General features: G+C 36.3%; 1 pseudogene; it reads left to right on the top strand.

Annotated features, from left to right (window-relative positions):
• The first annotated feature begins 5,694 nt into the window (after positions 1–5,694).
• LOC107683404 (WD repeat-containing protein 49-like) overlaps positions 5,695–11,744 on the top strand; it is a 14,422-nt pseudogene continuing 8,372 nt past the window's right edge.

An 11,744-nucleotide genomic window follows, 5' to 3' on the forward strand; every position in this document is an offset into this window, starting at 1 on the left:
CATATGTGGAACCTTGATTTCAGTGGGCCGCCCGTTTACCACCTTTTTGGCCGCTTGAAGCTATCAGCGGGTCTTTGGGTTTGCGTGCGTTCATGCGCGTCATTATACCTGCTAAAAGCCCCCCGCGGAGCGTTAGTTAGCACTCGCTCGCGAGCCCGTTGTTGTGCGTTTCCTATAACAACATCAGCTTACAGAAAACCTCAGATAGGCATTAGCGATGCAGATCAATAAGTGAAAACTTTTCGAAAGAATTTCAGGAACGTCACAACAGGTGCGTCAAAAGTAAAAGTCAGCACATTATTATTGCTAGCAGTCCGATTCTCTTCTTGCAGTGCACTGATCTGTACAAACGACGGAGCTGCTGGTGAACAGTACGTAACATCTGATAAGCAGATCCTGGATACTTTATTGTCGTTTGGACAACAGTAACAGAGGCAGATAATCTGTCAAGACAACCATGGCAATATATGGTTAGACAAGTTTATTGTGATTTGAATATTTTCAGTGTGTTACTTACGTATGATTCAAATTAGTTTTTTCACTGTACATTTTAATCAAGATGTTAACAAGCGATGGGAAGTAGGCCTATATGAGACCCATCTCATCTATTCCAACTTTAAGGTGAGATTTAATTTTTTTTTTTTTTTAAGTGATGACAAATGTCAGAGGTAGGATTCATCTTAACTTTTTATTTGTTTCAAATACAAGACCGAAAACATCGGGCAATATCTATAGAAATTCATAGACACTGGATGATCCGATGGGAGCAACTGCATACAGTGAAGATTTCTGCTGGAAGCCTGTGTCAAAGACTACTTGCATAAGGTCTGCCACAGCATCAGGAAACAGAAGGAACAACCCACACCCAAGCCAGGTAAATAGCACATTTTGTGATTTGCTGTGTCTGTTGGCTTGTTGATGTATAGTTTGAAAGCGTCTTTTCGTACTAATGCTTGTGCGAATGTGTGTACTGGGACTGTTAAGCTTCAAAAAAGCACACCAGTAGCACTATATTTGTGTCCTGTGTCCTGTCATACAGGTTTGGAAAAACATAAGGGTTAGTAAATGATGGTTATAATGTACCATATTTGTTCTTTCTTCTAACACGAAGGTATTCATGGTATGGAGGCATTCTGCAGATCAAATGAAGCATTTTGGTGGTAGTTCCCCTCTTCAGCACCCGTTCACTGAGAAGGAAATCCAAAAGGCTCTCAGTGCCCAGTATAGGTCGACCTACAGGACTGATTTTCTTGGATTACCTCAAGGTGAATTTTAGGAATTATTGCACAGACATTTGTTTATACATTTCAAAGCCATTTGAATCTTATTTAATATCAAATCTTGTGGTTCTAAAGATTATTGTATGTCATATTATGATGGCTTTTTATGTTCTGTCTAAATCACAGGAATTATGAAGAACCATGCAGTCTTTACACCTTTTAACCACAGCCATGCTGTCCACTACTATACCCAGACTGAAATGAGACACAACTACCGCCCACCCAAACTGAAACGTGAGCTTCTGGGGAACAACTCTTGCTATGGGTGCAATAAGCTGCATGGTGTAGCAGCAAGGGGTATTGGTGAGCTTCCACTAAACTGTGTTAAAACATTTTAAAACATAAAAAAGTACTTTGTTTGAAACTGATATGACAACCAACCCTGGCAGTCCCAGGTGAAAAAGACGTAGTATTAAATGTATTAAAAATATACTTGAAATTCAAGTAGCCTAGACATAATGTAAACACAAAAGAATAGACTGGAAACGCAATGATCAGATTTAATAGTTCACCCAAAAATGACATTTTTTTGAAAATTCAGGCTATCCAAGATGTAGATGAGTTTGGTTCTTCTTTGGAACACATTTGGAGAAGTTTAGCATCACCAATGATCCTCTGCAGTGAATGAGTGTCGTCAGAATTAGAGTCTAAATAGATGCTAAAAATGTCACAATAATCCACAAGTAATCCACACGACTCCAGTCCATCAATTAACATCTTGTGAAGCAAAAAGCTGTATGTTTGTAATAAACAAAACCATCAAGACATTTTTAACTTCAAACCATTACTTCAAGCTAAAATACGAGTCCCCTATCCATAACATTGCTTACTCTAGTGAAAAAGTCATCTTGTCTGAATCAGGAGAAAAATATGCACACATCAAGCACCGTTTACAAACTAAAACAGTTAAAAAAATATATATGTTGGTGGATTTTGGTGTTACAGGACAACGGGGTGTTATGTTTGTGATGTTTTCATCAGCTGTTTGGACTCTCATTCTGACGACACTCATTTTCTTCAAGAAGATAGAACATTCCTACTTTTATGAAACTGCCTTTATGCATCTTCAAATGGTGTGCTTAATAAAACACTGAAAGTAAACTGATAATAGGCATAAATAATTTTTAACAATATACAATTATTTTTTTCTGAGATTTGTGCAAGTCATATTGGCAAAAACAGATATAGAAAAAAAAATTGAAATAAAAACAAAATAGTTGATGATTTGTCTCTTAGGAATAATAAATCTATTAAGGCTCTATGAGTATCTTGATATTATAGAATAATAGTAAAGGCATTAAATCTAATGTCAGGGGAGCTACTGATTCGAGACGTTAATTTCCCTTCAAATTAAATACCACAGATAACTCTTATTAAGTCTAAATTTACTGAAAAACTGAGACTTGAAGAGTTTTTTCTCTCTGAAAAAAAAAAGTTAGGGTGAATGGACATTTCTGCTTAAAAATGTTTTAACATGATCAAATTTAAAAGTGATTTTAAATGTAGCTATCTGCACCATTTTATACATAGCCACATGACATTGTGTATCGGGTAACCTGAGACTCTCCAGATATGCCGCTAGGCAGGAAAATTCGGGCCTCATCTGCTGGAGCCCAACTTGAGACCCATAACAAGCCCAGGTATTATATCTTTTATATGCTTTTAACCATATCATATATGTTGTGTAGACAAGCCATTTAATCTTCAATAAGCATTTTTTTATGTCTCAGGTTTTGATGTGGAAGTAACCATATTACAACTGCCATTTTAGTCAGACTCCTTTCAATCTCCTGACCTCAAGGTGTCAGTGAAGTATAATGGATTACTCTTCCTATAATCAAACATTCATTAAACATACCAAAACCAAATCATGAACCTTTGCCTGAAATGTCATTTTGAATCTAGTACAGAATCCATTCATTCTTTAGCTGGATGACCTTTGGATGGGCAACCACGGCAGAGTAATCGGTCATGTCTACCGATTGAATGAAATGACACCGTAGAGATGCATCATTTATTTTAACAGAGTGCTTGAACTTGCACCCTAGTAAGCAAATCAATTACTTTTTCCTTATGTGGCAGTAAGTGGTCAGGTGCTTAAATATTACCAATAATAAGAAAAATCCTATAGTCGACTACGCCACCCAGAATACACGGGACATAACAGCCCTAAACAAAAGGGACACAGGTTCGTTGCCAAAGGCAGGGTGAGCACAATGATAGACAGATATAAATAAGTCACTTTATTAACATACAATTAATAAAAACACATACAACACTTCACACCAGGGGCCCATTCTTCGTACGTCGCTTATTACAGCCGAGATGAAATGTTACATCCGAGATGATATCACGCTAATCAGGATCTGGCTAATTCGGGTTTTCGAACGCACCTGTTGTTAATGATTAGTATGGCTGGATTGAGTTATGAGATAATTGCACATTCATGGGTTGGTTTAAAAGGGGCTATGTATCGATACTCGAAACCACGATCAGCAATTGGCTGGCGGCAAGACAGCAACGTAATGACATCATATAATTAAAAAAAGACACCTGACAAAACTTGACAAATTTTTGGACTTTTATACGGAAACAGTCAAGCGAACAAACCTACATAAAATGTTATAGATAAATGAAATGTGCACTGTTTTTATTTTATTTAAAAATTTACATGATCCCCAATTATTTATATTCACGATTTCTAATATTTGTACAGGCTTTACATTTTTATTTCAATGTAGTAATTAGCCAATCATTTAATTTTATATTTGAACAGATTTGTTACTTGACAGCATTAAAGTTCTTAAGGGTCAAGATCATGTTATCTGCAACTCCTGCGCTCCATCAAGCCACTCACATAATAGCGGTCATCACTCAAATGAATGCCTCTACTTTATCTGTATAGCAGTGTAAGACTCGAATACAATTATAAAGTTATTATGACGAATAAATCGTTCAGTGAGTAAAACTGGCTGTGTCAATAGTATTAAAGACTACACAACATTACTATATCATCTTTAAATAAATTTTTAAATGATTGTAAATTATTGTCCCTGGATTAGTAGGGTACACTTGTAATAAAGTAGCGGTGGTAGAGGACAGATTTTAAGTATCAATTCTGCTTAAAAAGATGCAATCTAATCCGGTTTACATGAAATAAACCTGCTCCCGAGCAGGTTTAAGCTTACGGACCTGTTGCTATGACAGCAACTCCGGGATGAGCTTCGAAGAACCAAACAATCCAAGATCATGCCAAATCGTCAACAATCAAATCCAGCTATCTGACTTAGCGACATACGAAGAACGGGCCCCAGGTCTCAATACATAACACGTCTTCACCAGTAACTTATAAAACAAGTACAATACAATAAGAGAAAATAAAGGGGGAGGTGGCCAGCAAAGACCCTCAGATTTCTACCCCACCCTCAAAACCAATGACACACACTCGTGAAAAATCAGTAATATTAAACAGCACTCCATGTGGACACGCAGTACAAGGTACCATGGCCAACCCCTCCCACCTAAATCCACACACCAAACAATACAAAACAAAATATAACCGACGGACCCAGATGAATTCCAGACAGAACAAAACAGAGTGGAGCAGAGCAGAAGTGCAGTCAGTTACTTGAGGTTAGTTATGCTTCAATTAAGATCATTAGAAACCCCTGGACGTGCAATCAATCCTGCTAGACATTGAACAAAAGTTACGCATAAAAACTTGTTAAAAACAAACTTTAAACTCCCCATACCTACCAAGAAAACAGTACAATGCTGCAATACACATGGTCGCTCACCATGCAGGATTACAGCTACTTGCAGGCCCATATCTAAAAACAAACAAAGTAATAAGCCTCTCTATTTAACAGACAAAAAGACATTTTTAAAACAGGGACAAACCTGAAAACTGGCCAACAGCCAGCACACGACAGACAGGAGGATAACCCAACTGCTAGCACTCATTCAAAGTGCCACATGTCACAAAGGGGCAGTATCAAGGATCATGCATCCCAAGCAACCAAACACTTCCCCCTTTTATATGCACAACAGGCACTAATTGGCTAATGAAACTTACCCAACTGACCAATCACGATAAAGTACAAACCCTGATAGGTTCACCTGTTTGGGTAACGCCAGCCAATCATACTGGGTCTATAGCTCACTCTGCTACATTCATAAAGCCCAACATTATTTGTGCTGGAGGTAATTTGCCAACTGACTTCACACTGAAATAGGCATGAAAGTTATAATCTGTATTTATCAGTGTAGAAGAGCAACTAACTACAAGAAGGGACACTGCTAACTACATTTTTTTCAGTAGTGTTACTGTAGCTCAGCTGTTTTCAGATGACGCCATCCAAGATGTAGATGAGTTTGCTTCTTTATAAGAACAGATTTAGAGAAATTTAGCATGATGTCACTTGTACACCAAAGAATAATTGAATATAATATAATAATAGTAATATACTTTTAAATATTATTTTAAAAAAAAACTTATATTCCTAAAATCCATTGGAAAATGGAGAAGGAACCTATATACACACACACACACACACACACAGTATATATCTTTTGTGTATATCTTTTGTCATCATATATCATTTCTTTATTCATGGTGGATGGTTTGACTGGCATGTAATTACTTGATTTCCTGCAGACAGCAGACTGATGAAGCAATTGGCTTTTGATCCACAACAAAATTAAAGGGCATCATGTTGCAACAAATTAATTTCAATTTCAAGTTAATTCATTAATGTGGAGGAGCAGAACATGTAACAACAGCATACGTTGTCGAATACCAGCAGCTATGTCATTTTTTGACATGCTGGAAGGTGCTGTTTGATCATTCAAACAAATGTCAAAACAACACTTGTCGATTTATACTATGTTGAATTATCATCCACCATATAGTAACTCTATGATGTTCATCTCTGTTAATTCTCTCTGTAGTTCTCAAAATTGAGAACATTTAATACATGCTCCTTCAAACTCACGTTGTATGATGAATTGAGATTGAATCATTTTTGTTTAATTTATTTTTACTGTCCAATATAGATTGAGCAGGTGTCCATTCATGATCTAAAGCAAATTAAGCTGGCCTATGATGTAAGTATTCAAAATATTTTTATTATTTGGAAATCTTAAATTAAATAACTTTACAAAAAGTGGTTTTCCTAATTATGTTGTCTTGTGCAGGAGTTTGCAAAGGCTGGCATCTATATGCTGGATTATGCAGAATTCCAATCTGTTGTGAAAAAATGCCCAGGTTTGAAATCAATTGTAAGTGTGATTGCAACCATTGCCTTTCTATGGAGATATGAGGATTTAATCTGTCTGTAAAAATACTGTACTGAGAGTTTTAGCTATTCAGTTATATCCTCTTGCGTGCATAAATGGATCTTTCCACCCATTTCATTCTCAAATTCAGAAGGTTTGATGAAGATCGATTACACTGGCCATGGTAAAATCGAGTGGGTATTGAATAATTCACTGTTTCCCCTTGAAATCTCAAACTTGCTCTTGTTTAACAGATGAAGAGACAATTTGTTAAATGCACATTTTTTGAGCTGAGTTTTTGCACTTGAAAAAACTTTGAGCAAGCTGTTGAAATGAGTCTCATTCACTAACCTTAAATACAGACATATTTGTGCATAAAAACTGCTAACCAACGTTGTAAAATAGTAATCATGACTGAAGTTAAGTTCACACTTCAGTTTATTTCAAATTTCCAAACAAGTAACATGTAATGAATACATACCACTATTTAATTTTTTTTATAGTATTATAATATTAATATTCAAATGTTGCATTATCCTACAGTTATTATTAGAAATTAAAGCATTCTCGCTTATGTTTTAGTCACAGTAATATGTGCGGTTGCATGCTTAGTGAATGAGACTCATAACATTTACCATAAAATACTGAACACACTTCCACACCATATTTTATTAAAGTCTATTTAAGTGTTCCTCCTTTTCTTTTAGCATGAGTTCTGCACATACGTATACCTGGAAAACAAAGAGAAGCAAGAGACTGTGCGTCGCAGTAAGATGACAGCCTTCGTATTACCAGCTATCGTCAAGTCTCTAAACCGCGGGGAGCCCGTTCTGAGAATCCACTTCCCTCCTAATGGCACCGTTGTCACTCTTAGAGAAGATGGGGTTGTTAGCTTCTGGACCCCCAAGCTTTATTTGAAGAACAAGAAGAATGTGTTTGTAGGTTACTTTTACATTCTGGATTCTTTTTATTTTTTTTACATAACATGTAATGAGATTCTGCATTTTTAAATTTTATGGACCCACTCTTTTATTTGAATCATTTTTCTGTTTCTATATGCAGCCTGAGAGATCCATTGGTCGAAAACCAAAATGGGCTACTGATTTTGTGCCAATGCCTGACTATAACAAACTGATTATTGGAACAGGGTAAACTGCTCTTAAAATACATTTACTTTTACATAACAGTCTTTATTATGCACTGTAGTATACATAACATTCTAAGGAAGATTTTTGCTCATGGCATGCTAGTTTAAATGAACACTAAGCAGTAAATTTGCAGACTCTTTTATGCAAAGCAACCTACAGTTGTTACAGGGACAATTCCCTTTGGAGCAGCCTAGGGACTGCTCTGCTACACAAGTACAACTATGCAACTTTATAGTGATCTTAAGAAAAACTTTCTGATTTTACAACAGCCACATCTGATCTCAGCCTCAGCCAGTCTAAACAGCATCTCTTTTCCCACTTTACAGATCCAGAGAGATTCAGTTTTATGAGCTTTCCAGTTTGGAGCCTTGCTGTCAGTTGAGTGTACTAGAAACTGTGCCTTTAAACCTGGATTACTGGTGAGTTGATAGTGTTTTATTCATGTTCAATGTTTTCAGATATTTTTTTAAAACAAAAAACACATTATTAGCTTTGCATTTACAATTTAACATAATATTATATAACATTACATAAGAAACAAGGTTGAAATAATAAGGGTACGTTATGTTGGCTCATGCATTTTTTTTATTTTTATTAAATATTTAAGAACAAGAGCACAGTACTTTCTTTGATGCTATTTCCATGTTTGCTTTTCTTGTAAATAAAAAATATAGTCCTGTTTTGTCAGCTCTACTGGCCCAGATGAATGTATCATTGTATATGGTGATACTCAAGTAAGTAAACGTAGGCAATCCAACACGTGAATTTCATATAATACAATGTATTTGTTTAATCACAAAGCTTTTGGCACTCTAGGGCTGTGTGAACATCCTGCTAATGAAATCGGTCAGGGAGAAGCTGAGGTAAACAAGGTTTTTGTAATAATACTCATTTTGCATGTGCAGTTTTGTAAAACAAAATTACAGGAGCAAATCATGCAAACATGTCCCGGTTTTCATAATTTAATGAATAAATTAATTAGTAAACTGATACTGTTCTCTGGAGAGCCGTGCACAGATATGTGAATGATAACTGACATGTTAAGAATATTTTATGACCTTGCTTACTGTTTATGATTTTAACCTTATTTACAGTCCAGGCCATACATGACGTTTATTCTAATTACAACATAAGCAAAAACCAAACAGGCCTAGAAATGGCCTGGACAGTCCTTTGTGTAGTATTTGTTAGTCATGTAAGCTTTTTTTTATGCATCTATGCCCTAGATTATGGAAAAGATTGCCGCAGGTTGACAACATGCCAAACATAAGCATTGACCATGCAGTTCAATCTCCAGAAATGACATTTATCAGATGGAAATTCCACCAAGACTGGGTGTCAAAGGTTAAATGTTTATTATTATTATTAGTAGTAGTAGTAGTAGTAGTATTTCAATGTCTTCTTCTCTGAGTATTGTTCAATTGCTACAATTCACAAAAATATACATTGAAATCCACTATAAATATTCCACTCAAAGTGCACTGAGAGATGATCCAAGGATAATACTGACAGAGAATAATTTTTTTAAATAAATTATTTATAATGATCTCTTTTCTGCAAAAGAAAAATAAGGGTCTAAAATGTTACAGTATTTTATTATCATTTCAGGTGAAATATTTTCAAAGCATACCTGCCATTGTATCCTCATCAATGCACGAAGACTCTGCCCTTGTTATAGGTAACATTTAAAAGTTACTTCTGTTGTTTTTCTTTTTGCAGTACAGTGGGATAATGTGATTATTTTCTTTGTATTACAATAATGAGAATCATACTTAAAAAATAATGAGAAATACAAGCAAAAGAAAAGCATATAGGCACACTATGATAATGAGAACAGGGGTCAAATGTGATTAGTTGAATAAAAATAACGTCACAGAGCAAAAAATCTTAATGATCTTAAAAATAGGGTTCATTTTATTTATGCAAAATTTTAATTAACATTTTTTACTGTTGATTTTAGGATGAAATATGACCTAGACATTCAGATTCACCCAAAAGTGTGTAGAAAATAGTGTGCCTTGCTTTCTCACTTCTCTCTGAGTGAAGTCTGTTTAACATTGCAGAAGGAAGAAAATAGCAACTCTGGCATCTTGCATGTTTAATGCCAGAAGAGAGATCTGTCAGTGAAATGCTCTCCGACAGCAAATGCAATGAGTTTGCTTCCTTCTTTTCTGAGAAGATCAATAATATCAGAAAGACGATTAGCACATCCCCAAGTTATGCAGAGGTTAGACTGCAGATCGAATCGTTAGATTCAACCACAATATCAAAAAGAAGATACTATGTCTGCTTTTGAAGAAATTGATAGCAAAATTTTGGAAGAAATAGTACAGCACCTTAAATCGTCAACCTGCTATCTTGACACACTTCCCACATATTTTTTCAAAAGGGTGCTTAACTGTTTGGAAGCAGATCTCTTAGAAGTGGTGAACGCCTCACTTCTTTCTGGGACTTTTCCAAACTCCCTGAAAACTGCAGTTGTTAAACCCATTCTGAAAAAGAGCAATCTTGATAAAACCATATTGAGCAACTATAGACCAATATCAAACCTTCCTTTTATAGGAAAGATTATTGAAAAGGTAGTCTTTAATCAGCTGAACAAATACTTAAACTCAAATGGATACCTGGACAATTTTCAATCTGGTTTCCGACCGCATCACAGCACAGAGACAGCGCTCTGTGCTATATAAATAAACTTGCCTTACCTTGCCTTGCCTTGCCTTGTCAAAGCTCTCCGTGTAATGAAGCTCTGGTTAAACTCATTTGAATAACACGCCGTGACTCAGAAAGAGGGGAAAAGGGTTCGGAATCGGTCAGCTGGGATCTGTTTGAGTTGATATGGGTGTATGGATGTTTGACAATCTGATTTTAATTAGGAAGCATTCATCCATCAACCTACATGCAAGAGCAGATGAGAGAGAAGACAGAAGTGTGTGGAGAGGGAAAATCTACGAAAGTTGCACAGAGGGCAACAAGCAATCAAACAGTCTTCACCATTCCTAAAGGAGTCGTGACCTTTGAATCGAATCGAAATCTTTTGGTCACCGGTGGGATGGACAATCTGTTGCGCATGTGGATGCCATACGTCCCTAGGTGTGCCTTATAGCCTGATGATATCGTCTTCGTAAACTGGCATCTCTATGTTTCCAGTTCTTTTAACCCTCATGTTGTGTTCCAGTTATTTTGACCCAGAGAGGATTTTTGTCTGGTAATGTATAAAAACTTCCCACCAAAAATTGGATAATCCCCGCCCCCAGCTTGTTACACTCGTGGTGTTCGCAGTCAAAAATGACCGGCCACAAAAAATTGCTTGTAAATCTCTCATTATGCTCTTTAATCACCAAATCTTGGAATCATTCTTTTTGTCAACTTGTTTTCTTTTAAAGGGGTGGTTGACTGTTTTTTTATAGGCTTGATTGTGTTTATGGGGTGCAGTCTAACATGTGTTAATGCTTCGTTTGTTAAAAAACGCATTATTTTTCATATAATTTACCTTTATTCCACAATGCTCTGTCCCTTCTCCTCTGAACGCACTGATCATTTCCTGTTTTTATGAAGCCCCTCCCTCAGAAATACACAATGGGCTCTGATTGATTAGCTGGCCCAGTGTGTTGTGATTGGCTAAACCGCCTCTAGCGTGCGTCTAATCGTCCCGCCCCTCAACATAGCGGCATGTGCTCCGGTTGTATTGTAAACAATGACGTCGTGTATATTGCTTATCAATTTGAGCCCGATTGAGAAGCAGAGGATATTATTGAAGAGGATCGCGCAGAACCTGTGCAAGCACGGCTTTTAATGGTAGGCCTAAGATTTTTGTTTGTTGTTGTCTCATACTTTTAGATACGCTGTTATTTGTAAATGCTACTGCTTCTGTTAACTTTTAATATACGGTTTTATTCTGATTAAAGCTTTAATACAGTTAAGCAACCACACGCGCGTCCATGTATAACGCTTCTCATAACTATAGTATGTGAAAATAAGTGTATTCACTGAGCTGATGATCTGAATGAGAGAGAGAGAGAGAGAGAGAGAGAGAGAG

The sequence above is a fragment of the Sinocyclocheilus anshuiensis genome, unplaced genomic scaffold, assembly GCF_001515605.1.
Source record: "Sinocyclocheilus anshuiensis isolate Anshui unplaced genomic scaffold, SAMN03320099.WGS_v1.1 scaffold1170, whole genome shotgun sequence".
NCBI classification, from domain to species: domain Eukaryota; kingdom Metazoa; phylum Chordata; class Actinopteri; order Cypriniformes; family Cyprinidae; genus Sinocyclocheilus; species Sinocyclocheilus anshuiensis.